General features: G+C 47.6%; 1 protein-coding gene across 3 annotated transcripts in view; it reads left to right on the forward strand.

Moving 5' to 3' along the window:
* Window positions 1-11,306: 11,306 nt before the first annotated feature.
* The window catches only part of Pxylp1 (2-phosphoxylose phosphatase 1), a 66,778-nt gene continuing 60,933 nt past the window's right edge, over window positions 11,307-17,151 (forward strand). The window contains exon 1 of one of the 3 annotated variants that reach the window (XM_060385462.1): window positions 11,307-11,474. The gene's annotated coding sequence lies outside the window, so the exon portion shown is untranslated. Of the gene's footprint in view, window positions 11,475-13,259; window positions 13,806-14,055; window positions 14,219-17,151 lie in introns of those variants that run through there. The other 2 variants (XM_060385461.1, XM_060385463.1) reach the window with 2 other exon arrangements.

Here is a 17,151-nt window from a genome sequence, read left to right on the forward strand (position 1 = left end):
GCCAAGTACATAAGGATATCTACACCCCAAAGATTGCCTACCCCTCAAAGAGATGGAGCCTGTGGAGATTAGCTAAACCTGTATCCTGCTCCAACTGTCTGCCATAAACCCTGCCTCCCTGTTTATCTGTACGCAATAGCTCCCCTCCCTGGTCAGCTGTCTGCAATAATCTCACCTCTCGGTTCAACTAACTCCATATGAGAAACGCCCTGAACTTCTGGGGTGCTGTGCTTTCTCCATCCAAGAGCCCAGACCACCTCACTCCAGTATTTCAGTGTCCGGGTGTCTGTCTGTTTATCTTTCCTTCATTCCGTTGATGCCCTAATAAGGTCCATTCCTGGAGTCATGACAGGATGTCACAAGGCAGGTATGTTGAAGACTGGTCCCTAGGTGGTGACATTATTGACATCTCCTAGGTGATCTAAGATTGAGTCAAGTGACAAGACGTATTAACAATCACCATAAGCATATGCTTATATTTAAAAAACTAACTGGCTTTTTTTTCCTAGACTGCCTATCCCATTTTATGATTCCATTATCAATGGGTGGGAATTCCTTTTGCTTATGTCCTCACTAGCACTGTTATGATTTGGCATTTTTAATTCTAGTAAGGTAGATAGCAAAATCTCATTATTGTTCTAATTTGCATTTCATCAATGCTTAATAAGAGGGGGGTGTCTTTTCATGTGCTTCTTTGCCATCTGTTTGCCTTCCGTGATGAAGTATCTGTTCAGATGTGCTTTCTATTTCATTGGGTTATTTGCTATGCTAATGAGGCATTAGTCTGTACATGTTCATCAGACATGGCTGTCAGATATACAATATATTCTTTAAGCTTGGGGCTTCTATTTTAATTTTACACTAATGCATTTTAAAGAAAAAAATTTAAATTTTGAAAATGTTCTGTTCAGTACTCTTATTTACAGTCCTTGATTTCTGTGTTCATTGTAAGAAATATTTACTAATCCAGATGCCACTAAAATCTTGTCCTAAGTTTTCCCAGATGTTTTATAATATCAGCTACTCATTAAGCATGGTTCACCTAGGTCTGTGATCCACTTCAAGTTAATTTGTGTCTGAGGTGTGAATTAAGGGTGGAGATTCATTTTTGTACTTTATTTTCAGCTGTTGTACAATCGATTATATGTAAATATTGTTTTGTTACACATTAGTTTGCCTCTAAACCGTTGTGGAAAATTTAAGTTTTATTATTTACATTTCCTTATTGGGGAGGGAGGGAGTGCACGCTCTGGGGCCGACATGGAGGTCAGAGGGCAGCTGGCTGGAGTCCCTCCTGCCGTATGGGCTACAGGACTCAGAGGACAGTTGTTGGCTTCGTAACAAGTGCTTGCACCTGCTGCTGAGCCACTGAGATGGCTCTCCTTGGTTTTCTGGGCTGTGTGTGTGTGTGTGTGTGTGTGTGTGTGTGAGAGAGAGAGAGAGAGAGAGAGAGAGAGTGTGTGTGTGTGTGTGTGTTAAGTAATTGTCTCTCCCACACACAGCCCTTTTCCAAGAGAAATAACCTCTCAGGGCCAGACTTAAAACCGGTAATCCTCCTGCTGGGATTATAAGCATGCCCTAACATGACCAGCTATCTTGATCCTGGGCAGCGCAAATATTCCACCTTCATCTTCATTTAGAGTAGTTTCAATTGCTCTAGGTTTTTTTTTTTTTAATTTCATACGAATTTTAGAGTCAGCTTCTAAATTCCTAAAATTATCTTCCTAAGAATAGGATTTGTGGGCGTCTTTTGAGCCTGAACACTGTAACAATATTGATCCTCTGGCTGGTTTATACCTTACTCCTCTGTTCTTCAGCTCATCTCCCATTGGTGCTGTATGATTTTCATTGTATAGGTCCTACACAGGTTTCTGTGATAAATTTACTACTAAGGTGGACCAAAGAAGCATTATAAATGATTTCTTGTTGCTGTTTTGAGTCAGGGTCCAGCGTAGCTCAATGTCCTCAAACCCACGAAGTATATAAGGATAACACTTAAAATAGTCTTTCTGCCTGCTAAATAGCTGGATCAAAGCATATTTTTTGTTCTTGTTTGTTTGTTTCCGAGAAGGCTTTTTTCTATGTGACCCCGGCTCTCACTAGACTAGGCTGGCCTTGAACTCAAGAGAACCATCCTCCTGCCTCTGCCTCCGGAGTACTGGGATTAAAGGCGTGCGCCACCAGCGCCTGGTGCATCTTAATTTCTTAAGCAGGTAGTACCTTACTGTCAAGAAAGGTGAAGTGGAACAAGTTGGCACCAATGAAAATGGCAAAATCTTCCCTGGGCCTCCTCACAGTGGCTCCAAGGGAGCACGGAGGTTACGAGCTGCCTGCGCTCTGCCCGGCTGGAAATTCCACAAAGAGCCCAGAGTTGGAAGATGGGAGAGATGGTCACATTCTACAGACCCTCTTTTCACGGCTTCTTCTGTGTATAACGAGGGAAAGAGGGGGCAAGGCTCTCAAAAACACACAACAAAGTGGAGGGACCTGGGAGTACTTTGCTCTCTTGACAGTTCATTCTGACTGAGGCGAAATCTCGGCGTGGTTTGGATTTGCATTCCCCTAATGACTAACACCGCTAAGCAGTTTCCACCTACCCGTTGGCTATTTTCATTTCCGCTTTTGTGACTCATCTGTAGGATTCATTTACCCAGCCGCCGGCCGTGTTATCTGTCCTTTCGATGTTGGGTTTTTGAGATATTACCTTCTGTCAGACGAAAGGCTGGTAGGTGGTCTCCTGTTCTGCCGGCTGTCGTTCTGGTTGTTCCTGGAACCCTTCGCGGTGTGGGGGCATCTTAGTTTGGATCAGCCGTTTGTCAATACTCTTTCCTGAACTTCTCGGTCATCGCCTATAGCTCTATCTTGAAATGTTTACCCTACATTTTCCTGTAGTAGTTTCAGTTTCGGATTGACTTTTTCTCGACTTTTTTTTTTTTAATCTGTCAAGAACAGAGGATTGCAGATAGATATTTTTTATTTTTATTTTTTATGTATGAGTGCTCTATCTGCATGTATACCTGCATGCCAGAAGAGGGCGTCAGATCCCAGGTTAGATGGTCGTGAGCCACCCATGCTGGGATTGAACTCAGGACCTCTGGAAAAGCAGTCTCCTTAACTGCTGAGCCATCTCTCCAGCCTGACATTTGAATTTATATCCAGGTCTACTATTTTATGGCATATGATGTAAGTATTTGTTGCAGATTTTTGCACATATGCTCTTCAAAACACTGGTCTATAGATTTCTTTTTATTGTGTCCTTACCATGTTTTTATTTCTTTAAATTAAGATAATACTGGCCTACTAGAGTAACCTGGAAGGATTTTGTGTGTGTGTCTATTTTATGAATAAGTTGAAGAGCACTGCAGTTGACTCTTCTGTAGAAGCCTGAATATTCTTCAGTCCTGACTTTTCTTTGGTGATGGGTTTTTGTTTGTTTGTTTGTTTGTGTATTTGTTCTTTTTTTTTTTATTGCTCTCTAGTTAGGGTTTTATATTTCTTGGTTTAATTTTGGTAGGTCATATGTGTCTATAAGAACATACCTTTGGTCCAGATTTTTAGATTTATTGGCATCTAAGTGTTTTTACATCTATTTATTTAGTGTGTATATGTGCACAGACAGGCAGGCATGTTGGCACGTTTGTGGGGCCTTGTGTGAGTTGACTCTCTCTTTCCACATTCACATGGGTTCATGGGATCAAACTCGGGTCACCAGGATTGATGTTTGAACACTTTTAGCCACTAGGCTCTCCCTCCCACCCTTTGGTTTGATTTGTTTTAAACACAAAACCCTCATGGTCCTAAGCTTCCCTCCGTGCTGTTTTCCCCAGATTTTTGGTATGTTAATTTTAATTTTCCTCTTATTCTAGGATTTTTTTTTTTAAAAAAATCCCCAGTGATTTCTTCCATAACCCATTGAATGTTTAAAACAATATTGAGGCACCACAATGGCTCGGTGAGTAAAATGCTTGCTGGGCAATTCTAATGACTCAAGTTCGAATCTTCAAAACACACAAAAAGGTAGAAAGAAAGAACTAACTCCACAGAGTTGTTCTCTGACATCTATACAAAACACCCCCACACAACCATACTAATATGTAACAATAATAATACAGTTTTAAACCCACTGCTAGTCTCCCTGTGTCTGTATATTTATATAGTTCATACGCTCTCCCTTACTGTTGCTTTCTAGTCTTACTCCATTACTATCTAGTAATGTAAGAGAAATTGACAAGTCCATTAAAATCTCTTGTTGGGCTCACAAGCATCCACTTATTAATTCCTCCCGTTCACTCCCCTTTCTCCTCCAGGGCTGGTCTCCAGAGTGATGAACCCAGGATCTGCTTTCAAGCCCTCTGGTAGCTGTTGGAGTGGCAAGAATCAACAAGAGTTCCCTCCCAGATGGCTTCTAGACAGAGAAGAGAATCTTAGCTCTCATCTACATCTTGGGTTAAACAATAGTGGACCTGTCTCTCCTGGCTGTAGTAGGCAGCTGCTCCAGTGAGCTGAGGTCTGAACGCACATCAGGGCAGCATTTTTCTTATCAAGGAGAAAACCATTAGTGATACATAGTTGTTTAGACAACATCCCTATGGATTTAGGCCTCATGTGTGAGGAATGTGATCCCTTGGAGTACGGAGGGGACACACCAACCATTTTAGTCTTTGGTTATACTTTCGTGCTGAGTGTTTAGGACCGTGCAGGTGGCTGAAATTAACCACCTTCTTTTTACTGCCAAGGCCAGCTGAGGGTCTGGTGCTCAGGACTCATTTGGCCTTGAGAGGAACCTCAGGCCCCTCCAGCCTTCCTTTGACCAGTGAGGATGAGTTAAAGGCCTTGCATGGCTGTGGCTTCACTTGAGGGCATGGGGAAAGTTTTCCTCTGGGTTGACCCTCTTCTTTGAAGACCCGGTTAGAGCTTCTTCACAGGCTTCTTGAGCATTACAGGACATTTTATAGATGTTCTGTAGTCTCCTGGGATTTAGTTGACCTTGGAAGACAGGGGAGAAACATTCTCCCCTTTCAAACCTTCCAACCACAATAGTATAGGCTCCCACATATAGGCACTGAACACCCAGAAAGTGGACTACATCAGCCTGGTACTTTAAACTACTATGTAATACTCAGATAAAGCTCAGGCAAAATCCACGCACTTTAAAAGAAGCATTGCTTAGACATACATTTAAGCAGGGTTTTGACCTTAGATGTTTTAATATCATACATAAAGTCTCACCTTTTCCATCTCTTCATGTCGCTTGCTCAGACCTTTATGGCTTGCTTCAACCTTTCCAGCTTTTTTCTATTCTGGAAAAAAATTTCAGGTACCATAAACCTTATCAATAATCAACAAGGTTAGCTATGATGATGGTTCATAAGCAGGCACAGCTGGTCTTAGGAAGACAGCAATTATTTGGGTTAGAGCAGCGGTTCTCAAACTGTGGATCACAACCTTTAACAAACCTCTGTCTTCAAAAGCATTTGCATTATGATTCATCAAGTAGCAAAATTACAGTTATGAAGTAGTATGGAAAATGACTTTATGGTTGGGGATCACCGCAACATGAGGAACTATATTAAAGAGTTACAGCATTAGAAAGGTTGAGAAATACTGGCTTAGAGACTTTGAGGGTGCAATACCACCTTAAAATACAGGAAAGTCAAGAATCTCCACGCTTTGCACAATCCAAGAAATGAAGTGTTTTTGGTTTTGAACAGGTGCAAGTAGCAGTTAGAGAAAAGCAGAAACACACAGTAAAACATCATCAACTTGATGGTGGCAACCTCCCGCTGACTCAGCTAAGGAGGCTCTGTTAAAACTGTCATGCTGGAGCTCTTGGAAAAGGGATGGCATCACTTTGTCCTTCTTCTGTATCCTGTCAATGTCACTGTAAGTGGAAAGTCAAAACAAAATCAAGGTGCCTGGGGCTTGGTGCGGAGAAACAGAAGCAGACAATAAACATGGAGCAAAGGAGTCTTAAGAAGATAAAGAATGTTGTCTCGGTCAAAGAAAAATAGGCGTGCAGATGCCAGACAGGAAGAGCAGGTATCGATACCCATCACAGACCATCCTCATCTCCAGCCTCCCATCCAACAGGGAGGATTCTCTTTGCCTCCTGCTGTGGTAGCTCCTGCTGTCAGCAGCTTGTCTATCTACCACCTGGCAATCTACATTTGGGTGCTAGTTGGGAGCTGTGCTTTTCCATGGTTCTCCTAAGGTGACACAAATTCATAGAAGCTTTCCAAGTTTTGACATTTCAGGGTCAGCTCCCTTTAGTAGTGGCTAGCGTTGGGGGCACAGGGCTGGGGAAACTCTTAAGTCCCCTTTAAGAACCAGTAAATGTGTCATGCTAAACAGCTTGTTAAAACCGAACCAAACCAGGCCACTATGGAGGTAAAGTATTGCCTCCCTAGTCTGACATAAAAATGCATTGGCCTTGCCATTTGGCAAGAGAGTCCGTGCTGGAGTCTTCTCTGGGTCTCCCATTTCCATGATTCCATTAGGCATCCAGAAGAGGACTGGGGCATGGCACAAAAATTCTAGGGATGGAGGTGATTGCCTGAGGTCTACCGGTAGGAAGTTTCATGGGTGGTGAAGTCACTTAGTCATCTTCATCCTGATGTCACTAACCAAGACAGAGGTCAAATGTCGTGGTTATTGCCAACCTGATGCCATCACTCACCAAGATACCAGCCAAGTCACATGGTTGTCTCCACCTCAGTGAGGTCACTAGTCAGGATGGTGACAAAGCAACACTTTTTGATTGTGGTGAGCTCAGATCCAAGATAAAATGGGCCCATGCCTCATCAGGGGACAAGTCCCTGTTGGACCCACCCATCTCACACTGTGTTTTCTTTAAAACAAACACTCGAGTTAGGTTGGGGGGGATGGGGGAGTTGGGAGGGGATGTGGCTTGGGTATTTTGGCCTTAACAAGAGCAAAACAAAGAGGAAGGAATTCCACGGTTTCAGCTTCAAAAAAAAGGGAGTCCATATGTGTTACCACCGATTGTAAATAGTGAATGCCAACTAAGGTCATCTGGATCCTGTTTTGATCTCTCCTCTGCTCGTAGATACAGGCAGTTGCTAGGACTGGGAACCCATGAAGGGAAGGAAGGTGTGGTGTGCCCAACGCTAGGTGGCGCTGTTGCTCTGGGAACACGTTGAGACACTGGGAAAATGAGCGTGATGTCATTTTGTCCCACCCCAAACACGGTATGGGGCTGAGATCAGACAAGTCTGTGACCTTCTGTGCTCGATGCAACTTTAAGATCCTTAGAAACCAGCTCGTTAAAAGTGGTTAATCCTGATTTAAAACATTAGGAGCCTTGTTTGGTGCCTTTGCATAATTAGAAAGGCAACTAACTGCCGGGCACTGTAAGGTGTGTTTGTTCTCTCTTCCTCTAAATCTGACTCAGAGCGTCCCAGGTTCTCTAAGAGAATAGTGTGGAGAAGGCGCGGAGAGCGAATCCGTGCCCAAAGAGCGAATCCGTGTCCAAAGAGTGGTGATGACCGAGACAGGGTGCTGAGCTTCGTTGGGTCTTGGGGGTCTTTTCCACATTCTTCAAACTCTCCTTAATAACGAGAGTGGTAGGGCGAACAGGGTGGGTGAGCCTCTGGGCTAGCCAGAGGAATTGATTCTCCTCAGTCCGGGAGAAAAAAAAAACTGCTTCTCTTTTTTGTTTTGCTACATTGTTTCCCATCCTGGTTTCAGAGCCCCTCAGTCCCCATACTGAAAGTTTTTCTCGCTCTGACTTCCAATGCTTAGCCAATCTCTGACTGGTTCCTGCAGGGCGGTGTCCTGTGGTAGGTGCAACTTAGGAGCAAGCTTCTCATCAGAAGTCACCAGAGGCACTGGCCGAGCTATGGATCAGGATTCTACCTTTGCTTATGTGTCATATCTCGTGACCTCTCTTCCAACCTCCCGGATGACCAGACAACCAAGATAGGCCTTTGCTCTTCTTGGCCTTGTGCACAAGAGTTACCTGGTCTCCTTGGTATTTTCTTGGGGCCCTTTTTGGTGGTGGTGTGGAGAAACTGTCAATCCTGGGATTGTTACTGACATAAATAAAAGAGCATAGTTCACCTGGGAGCAGCCACCACAGCATGACATGGGTCATGTCACCAAGGGACACTTCCCGGAGGAATCTGAATCCAGGACAAGGTCTCATATTGTTGGAAAAGAATAATTTCGCCGAGGCACAAAAGAACACACAGAGTAAAAGTACCTCAAGCGAGGCGATTTCTCTTTGCAAAAAGGGTTTGCTAGAACCCAGACTGAGTTAGCAAGCACTCACGGCCAAGATGGCCCCTATCTTTTAATCTTAGCACAGTGGTGACTGTTTCTCCTCCCATTTGTGGGAGCTCAGCTTCACTGAGTCATGTGCTTTGGCCAGTAGAGCTCAGGAATCTCTAGGGGTTGGGTGAAGAGTCAAGTCACAAAATAGGGGAGGCTTAGAAAATATGAACCCTTGTTGGGTTAATTGCCTTTGGTAAGGGGATGGGGGAGGTTTCTCACTTTTCCTCTAATGACATTGATGCTACCAGAATCATACATTAAATTCTTTTTGGGTGACACTGTTCCTGGGGAAATGTGAATTGAAAAAAAAAAATTATAAGGGGAGAAGTCATTTATGGTCATGGTTCTGAAGTTTCAGCCCACGGTTGGTTGGTCATTGTTTCTGGGCCATGAAGAAACAGAAGCCAAAGATGAGGGCAGAGGAAGTAGCAGAACCAAGTTGCTTACCTCATGGTGGCTAGGAAGCAAAGAGAGCAAGAACCTGGGGAAAAGATATATCTGTCAAAGTCACACCTCAGTGACCTACTTCATTCAACTAGTAGCCCATACAGTTATGAACTCTTCGGCAAGAAGGTAAGATTAGACCCTCTTGATCTAATCACTCGTCGGTAGCACCACCAAACCTCAAGCACATGATCCCTCTGGGGCAACACTTCATATTCAAACCATGACACGTGTTTCCAGCGTACAGGCCAAGGAAGGTAACAGAGCAGCTCTTCCCGCAGACAGGGAATGCCAGCACAGCCCCGGACATGAGCATCTGCGGTGCTTTTTGAATCAAGCAGAATAACTGAATAAACTGTTGCCCAACAGAAAAGGCTGGACCAGAGTCAAAAGATGTCAGAGCCCTGCTCAGCCAGTGCTCACGAGTGTGATGACCTGGGCACACAGGGCTTTTGTATGCAGTCTTTGAAATTTTTTAAATCAAATTTCTTTGGCTCCTCTGTAGAGCTGCTTTGATGTTTTTGGTTTTGGTTTGGTTTGGTTTGGTTTTTGGTTTTTGGTTTTCCATTAGAAAAGCCCAGGCTCAGTGAAAGGGCCCTGAAATATCCAGAGGACCTGGGTTCCAGCTCACTATCTTAGTCTCTCACTTTGTGGGTGACTTTGGAGCAAGCTGATTATTCTTGGCCTCAGCTCTCCTTTGGCCATAGACTTCTGCATGAATTGACGGTGACTCTCAGTATTTTAACTCTGTTTTAGCTTCCATCTTGCTACTTTGGGCCCTAAGGGAAAGTCTGTGGTTGTACACAGAACCATTCTTTTTCATGGACCCTCAACTCCAGTTGCTGTAGCTCATGTCAGTATGAACTTGAGAAATCTCTGCTGGGTCCTTCATCTCTTCTCCTGTCCTTCCTGATTTGCTTCTTATTGTAAAATGAGAAGGCCATTCATATGCTCATTCATCTGGCTTTTATAAAGTGCTTACTATGTTCTAGGCACCATTTTAGAGTCAAAACAAAAAACCTTGCCACAGCCCTTGTCTCTTTAAAAAATACTTTTTTTATTATTTTATTTTATTTACATTGGTATTCTGCCTCCCTGTGTGTCTGTGTGGTCTTGTCAGATCCACTGGAACTGGAATTTTCAGACAGTTGTGAACCGCTATGTGGGTGCTGGGATTTGAACCTGGGTCCTTTGGAAGAGCAGCCAGTGTTCTCAACCGCTGAACCATCTCTCCAGCCCAGCCCTTGTCTTTTTACGATTTTTAAATGTGACTTGTGTGCATTCTTCTAATGCTTGTTTCTTTTGTCCTTGGAAACATCTCTCAGTCGTGCTGAGAGTTTGGAGGACAAAAGAAAATGAATATTTAGATCTATGATTCAATGAATTACTCTATTTTTTTTTCTTTTGGCTCAAGGTCAGGTTCAGAGCCCTCTTTTATTTTTATTTAATGTGGTTATTTTGTGTTCTGTTTTTCCAGATTTGGCTTTATAATTAAATTCCACCCAGATAGATGGAAAAAGGAGTTCACCCCGGCCCCCTCCCCCGTTGCTCTCAGGAGTGAGAATGGGCTTTCATAATAAGCCTGGTGGGGGTTGGGGAAGAGACCACAGCTGGCAGTAAGGAAAAGGAATCATGCATGCATAAATGAGGACAGACCACCCTGGAGCTGGGAGGGGACTGCCTTTCCCAAACATGAGTTTGTGTCAGGAAGGGCAGCTGTGCAGCCACCTAAGAACAGACTTTTAACCTTTTGCAAGAAATTTTGTTCTCTTTCTCTCTCTCCAAGGTTCTGGGTTTGCAGATGTGGGGTAGACAGGACAATTTCCATTTTAACGTAAGTATTTCAGTCAGTCTGATGTTCTCTGCTGTAGGAATCGACAGAAATCTATCCTGAATAATTTTTATCTTAACCTTTAATTTTGAGCACTTAGCATTTCTCCACATTCTTGTAGTAAATGAACATTCTTGTTATAACCAGAGAAACAAAACCCACCATGAAGAGAATCTTGAAATAATATTGCTCATTTGAACATTTTGTCAGGCAGCACAGAAATCCTGTTGGCTCTAAGGCAGAACTGTGGGCAATCCCAGGCCTTTGCAGCTTAGAGACTGGTTCAAATAACGTGGCCTGTTCCTCTCCCTAGGCAGAATCCTTGGCAAGGTCATTTGTTAGCTCAGGCTCTGCCCTAGATTAGGCACCCATGGCAGTGCCTCTGTAGGAAGGGAGTGGGCGGGGAGCGGCTTCTATAAGTCCACAGACAAAGGAGGCTGTGCAAATATTTGAGGCTTTTTTTGCTCCGGAGTCCAGAGTGACGCGCAGGTGATCATCTGCTGATGGCCGCTCCAATCCAAGCAGGGATGGCTGGGGCAAAGTGGCAAGGAGTGCTGCCTAGCAGAATATTCATGACTTGGAGCCACCAGTGTTTTCAGAAGACGGGCGGGCTCAGCTTTCAATGAACGTGGAGTGTTTTTCTGGAGGCCAAATGTTGAGTGTGGCAAGGACAAAGGAGTAGGCTGCAAGCAGCCGGGGAGGGAGGGTGGGAGTCAGTGGTGCCTTGCTTATTCTGTTTTACGGTTATCCAGGGGGCACAGTTTGCTGCCCTACCGGATGTATACTGATGATGACAACTAATGTTTTGCAGGACCATGTGTGACGCTGTGCTGGGGACTTGTCCCAGTCAGGACTCTCTCGGTTGCCAGGTCCAGAGAAACAGAATTTCGACTTCACTTGGAGGAAGGTAGGGGATATTTGGAATATGTACTTGGTTGCTGTCCACTGTGAGAGAAATCTGCTCCTCCATTCTGCGTGAGGGGATCTGCCATCCGGCACAGCCTCCTCAGCTGTTAGCCCAGTGGCTCCCGCTGCCTCAGGGTGGGGGGGTTACCCTATTTCATCACTAAAGAGAGGAAGGAGATTTAATGTGATCGCTGGGCCTGATATGATTCCCTGTGTATAGTTCCCTGCAGAAACCTTTCCTTTTCTTTTCCCTAAAAACCCTCCATCCTGAAAAGTCCTTAGGAAAGGTGGGATGCTTTCTCCAGAATGGGGACGACATCCAAGCCTTTAGGGAATAGAGGATGAAGGAAAGAGGCCAGAGAGCCCAAGGGTAACAAGAAGACAATCCTGGTCTCAAGGTAAGATGCGGGATGGCGCAGATGGAAACCCTAAGTGCTTTGTGGAGGAGGATACATGCAGAGGAGGCCTGTGTATCACGTCTAGCCTGGGCACTACCAGAAGAAAGCCACGGTCAGGTGGGATAGTGGCAAGAGAAGAATGGTGCCCTGGGGATGGCACTGGACCTAGGACTGCCCACACACTCCACGTGAAGGGCGAGAAAGCGGCCAAGAAAGGGAACCAACCCCTGTTGGTTACAGTGGTTGTGACAAAGGACTGACAAGGGCCCAGTCCTGAAGAAAGAGGGCAGGCTTGCCTGAGTAGTTGGCAGAGAGAGCTTAGTTTGGGGCTGGGGGGAGAGTTGTGAGCCTGGGTCTCCTGGAGCTTCCTGTGGTCCTTAAAAGGTAGTTAGTAGAGGTCAGGTTTCAGGCCTGAAGCTGCCCTAAGCTTTATTTATTTATTTATTTATTTCTCTATTTATTTATTTATTTATTTATTTTTATTTTGGTTTGAGCTTGTATGGATGTGATCGTTTGGCATTTGCAGCCTGTTGTGACTTGTGAAGGAGTGGAACTTAGAATTAGTGCAGAACTGTCAGAGTCTCCGGAGAGAAGGAAGAGAACATGGGGTCCCGGAGGGCCGGGGCGGGTGGTTTAAGGGGGAGAGGGGCAAGTGAGATTTCATGCTCATGCACTGCAGAACACTGTCAACAGTGCTCAAAGCATAAGCAGGCTGAAGGTGGTGCTGGGTCTGGGTAAGGTGGGAGGGATCGCACTAGCTAGTAGCTAAGTGTCCTCAGGCAGGTGCCTGCTGGCCATCAAGGCTTCGGATGAAGAGGACACTCCCGATGGCTGGACCCCAGTGGTAGATGGGATTGAGACCAGGGAAGCAGAACCTTTTGAGACGTGCCGATTTGACAGGGGAAATCGGAGATAGACAGAAATATGGGTAAGATATAAAGTGTTTGGATTTAGTCATTATTCAACAAGTTAGGGAAAGTCAAGTGCTGAGCTCCCTTGGAACCGCAACCTCACAGGAAACAGTGGCTTACTGCACCTGTTTTGCCCAGATTGAGTAGAGAGAAAGGCACACAGGGGTGTCGCAGTAGACTTGAAACTGACGACAAAGGCCTGATGATTGCCGTTGGTGAGAACCCTCTTAACAACATTTGAAAAAAAAAAAAAAAAAAAGACGACACACAAACTGATCAAATAAAACAACCGCATCACAGAGCTACTGCCGCGCGGTGTTCAGCGGCAGGCCCCGGGGCCGTGCAGGAATACTTCACCGTCTGCTACCTCTCTAGGGTGCCTGCAGGCCTTGAGGGACAAAAACCACAGCGAAGTCTAGAGTAGACACAGGCCGGATGTGGCCCGCGCCGGAAGAGAAGAGCGGGACAGGCGCGTGGGTGGAGGTGGCGCGGTGGCTAGGATCTTGACAGTTTGAGTTCACGCGGCACCCGGGAAGCCACGTTCGCGGCTACATCCGCGGCGTGGGGTCAGGCACGCAGCCCCGGAGCACCCGCTGGTGGGGCCGAGGCGGGTCCAGGGTCGTGTTCCGGGGCCCTGGCATCCTCCCCGGTCCGGCGTAGGGACAAGCACAGGCCCTGTGCGCTCTGAGTTGCGCGTGCTCCCCACGTCCCGGGCTGCGTGGCCCGAGCCTGTCCGGAGGGCCGTCTGGACACCCCGAGGACGTGTCCGCTTCCCAGGCCCCGGGGCGCGGGTCGCAGTGGCCGGCTCGTCCCGCACGGCAGGCAGCCTGCGGGGCGGAGCTCCGGGGCGCACCGAGCGCGTCGGGCCGGGCAGGGGCTCCGGCGGGCCCGGCAGGGGGCGCTGCGGAAGCCCCGAACCCGGCGTCCTGCGCGCGCCTCCGCCGCTGCACTCCCGCCAGGAGGAGCTGGCTGCGGGTGGAGAGCCCTACGCACAGCAACCGAGGGAGGCCGGGACCTTAGGCGGTGAGTGCGGCGCGCGCCGGGCCCGAGCGATTCGGAGGTCCGCGATGCCGGGGTCGGGAGGCAGGGGCGTGCTTTCCAGCCGCGGGTGTGAACCCCGCCACTGAGCTTTTCGTCTCATCTATGCGCTCCCCAGTTTCCACCTCTCCCCTACACCTCCTCCCCGCGCCGGGGGTCCCCGCCCTCTGAGCCGCCTCCCTTTTCACCACCCCCCCTCCTGCGCCCTAGAAGCCTGCCTGCACACCCCACTTTCCCCCGCGAATCCTCCCACGCCTCCCTCTCCCCGGTGCGTGCTGCCTCCCTCTCCCCGGTCGCCACCGGGGGGGGGCTCCCATTCTGCCCCCCGCGCGATTGCGGCGGGAATCGGAGTTCCGGGGGTCCCCTTCCCCCGACTGTTTCCAACCTGCGGTGCCCAGGTAAAAGGTAGCTGTAACTTCACGGCCTGCCCCGGGGGTAGGGCTGCTTCTCCACCTACCTGCGGCGCCGGAACCCTGGGCCCAGCCTGGGGCCACTCCTCGCGTGCAGGTTAAGCCTGTTCGGTGCTCTGCCTTAGGACAGTGTAGATACTTCCTTGCTTGCTTTTGCTTGGTGAACTTGGATAGGCTGCGATTTCTAAAAAGAACCCGGCTTTGTCACACACAAACATGGAGCAGGATTCCTTTGCGCCGGCGGCTGGCTTTCGGTAATACCTGTGGATGGGGAATGATTAGCGGTGGAGTCAGATCCCTAACTCCCACCCACTTCGGCTAAATGAAGCGCAGGGGAACGTGACTGTCCCCTCTTGGGTGGGCCAGTGTCTTTGTGGAAAGGCAAGGGTGCTTTCTCAACATTCAACAGGTAAAAAAATCAGTTAATTTTTTCAGATCTGGTGTGGATAGGGAAGCGTGGGGTGAATGATCAAAGAGGGGCCCTGGGAGAGTTCCACCACGCAGGGTCATTTGTAGCTCTTTCCGGCATACCCTAAGGTGGACCCCGACTGTGGAATTAGACAGTGCTGAGCTCAGCCTACCCTCTGGAACTGTCGGTCGGGCTTGGCAACAGCCCCCTCCCCAGAGGTGTTGGTGCCCTGTCGGGACATCTGTGGGAAGAGGATTTAAAGCAGATGGCTTGGAAAGCCTCCTGGTCCCTGGAGAGAGGCGGAGATGGCATGGTGACAGCCCAAGAGCCAGTGTGTGCGTTCACCCCTTCCCTTCTGGGTTTTTTTTTTTTTTTAATCTTAGATTAAATTAATTGCCTATTCAGAGAAAGAACGTGTGTGTGAAGGGTATTGGTATTTCTCTTTTAGGATTGGCTCCCGGCCAGTCCACAATAACAGATCCCTTGGGAGTCTGCAGATGGTACCAGTGGCAGTACCTGGAGTACTAGGAGCTGTGCAACCGCTCTATCTGGATGTCTGGTTTTTCTTTGATAGCCCCAGTGTTCCTTTACCATTGAATAGATAAGTAACTAGCCAAAGACACAGTGGGGGCTCATCGTGGCCCCTTCTGAGTGTTCACCACTTCCTGGGTAGATCTCCTTGTCCTCACAGTGATAGGCTGCTGTCTGGAGTCCCTCTGGCAGGATGGGGGTGGACCGATTTCTGTGACCTTAGGACCTGGCCAGGAGCTAAACACTGGCCTGTTTACTCGGTGTTTGTTAAAAGAAGAAAGAAAAACATAAAATACCCTTCTTACATCAGTCTTGAGCCTACAACCCATGTCCTCTGCTGTGCTTCAGTGTTTTCAAAATATCTCTCGATTTAACAGATTTGTATATGTATGTGTATAAATGTTAAAATCTCTCTTGCTGGAGACTGACTCACTATGAGTTAGTGGGACAAGGGCTGTGAAGGGGCAGATAAGGGGGAAAAGGTTTGGTTTCTAGGTTAGGCTCTGACAGCTGGACCTATCCCTCAGTGGAGGCTCCAGACTTTTGAGGAAGGAAATAGTTCTCTTCATCCCAGAAATGGGAGTAGGGGGGTGATCAGAGTTCTGGGGAAGCCCTAAGGATGTCTCCTGAGAGGTGAGGTAAGTCCACCAAGACTGACCCTTTATACTACTCTTACTTACTTATTTATTTATTCTGTCTGGCCTGGAATTCTATGTAGTTCAGGCTGGACTCAAACTCACAGAGATCCACCTGCCTAAGCATCCCAAGTGCTGGAGTTAAAGACCTGTACCACCACACCTGGTGGCCCTGGCTTCTTGGACATCCCCAACCCCTGCCTGCTGATGGAGGAAGCTGCTAGGGAGATGGGGGTCCCTTGCGTAGCCCCATCTTACTTCTTACTCTGTCGTTGTCCCTCTAGTGGTGCTGCCCGCTCCAGAACTGGATCCTGCGGCAGCCTAGGGGAGCCCCTTCCTGCACATTCCTGGTGACGTGGTTTTACAGTTCTGCGGGGGTAGGGGGCCCCTCCAGTGTTGAGGGCTGTGCTTTGGTCTGTGAGGGCAGCTTGTGGTAGGCCGAGAAAGCACAGTCCAGCTCTTTTGTTCATGTGAAAGGCCAATTTGAGGAAGAGCACACCTAAGAGTCCGGGCTGCAGGGCCTCTGGCCACTCTGCCTGGAAATCTGGGGAAATCTAGAATTCAGAGTACTACTTGCTGTGGTTGTCAATAGCTTATCTTTCCCACCCAGACTGTTTCTGTCCTCAGGTTTGGCTCTTACCCAGAATTCCTGCAGCTGGTAAAAATCTGTTTTCCAGAAGAGGTTTAATTAATGCCTGCGGTTTGTGAGTGAGAAAGGGAGGGGGAGAGAGAAAGATGCTACTAAATGGAGGAGGCAGGAGAGAAGATAGGAGAACAGTAGAGTCCTGACAACTCAGAAGAGGGGTTTCAGCTCCAAGATCTGTCCAGGCCTGAACTCTGGTTGGTAGGTTAGAAATGTGCCTGCATTCTGGTGTAGGGGTACGGCTAGTGGCAGAGTCACTGAGCTAGGAAAAAATGGGTTCATGGTGTTCTGAAGAAAAGTTTGCTGGGCTCACTATTCTGCCTCTTAAAAGACCTGGGAAGCCATCTACGAGATGGCCATGGCCAGATGGGAGGACACTGGGCTGTTGTAAACTTGTGTCAGGAGTGTGCTCTGGGGATCTGGTCCACTGAGCCAGGTTGGTCTGGAGGCTGGCGTGGGGGAGCCACCTCATTCTTTAGGTCGTGGAAACTGTCTAGAAGAGCGCAGTGCACCTGTGTTCAGTGAGTGAGGAAGAGAATTGCCTTCTAGTAGGAGTGAGGCAGTCTCTCAGGCACCTGTTCTGGACCTGTCAGGCAGTCTTGCAGATAGAACAGGGCCCACTCTTCCTCTTGGCCAGGACATTTTTCACACAAACGTTTCACCCATGGGTACATCCCTCCATCTCTTTACCCATCGTATGTTG

Source organism: Meriones unguiculatus, chromosome 6, assembly GCF_030254825.1.
Source record: "Meriones unguiculatus strain TT.TT164.6M chromosome 6, Bangor_MerUng_6.1, whole genome shotgun sequence".
NCBI classification, from domain to species: Eukaryota; Metazoa; Chordata; class Mammalia; order Rodentia; family Muridae; genus Meriones; species Meriones unguiculatus.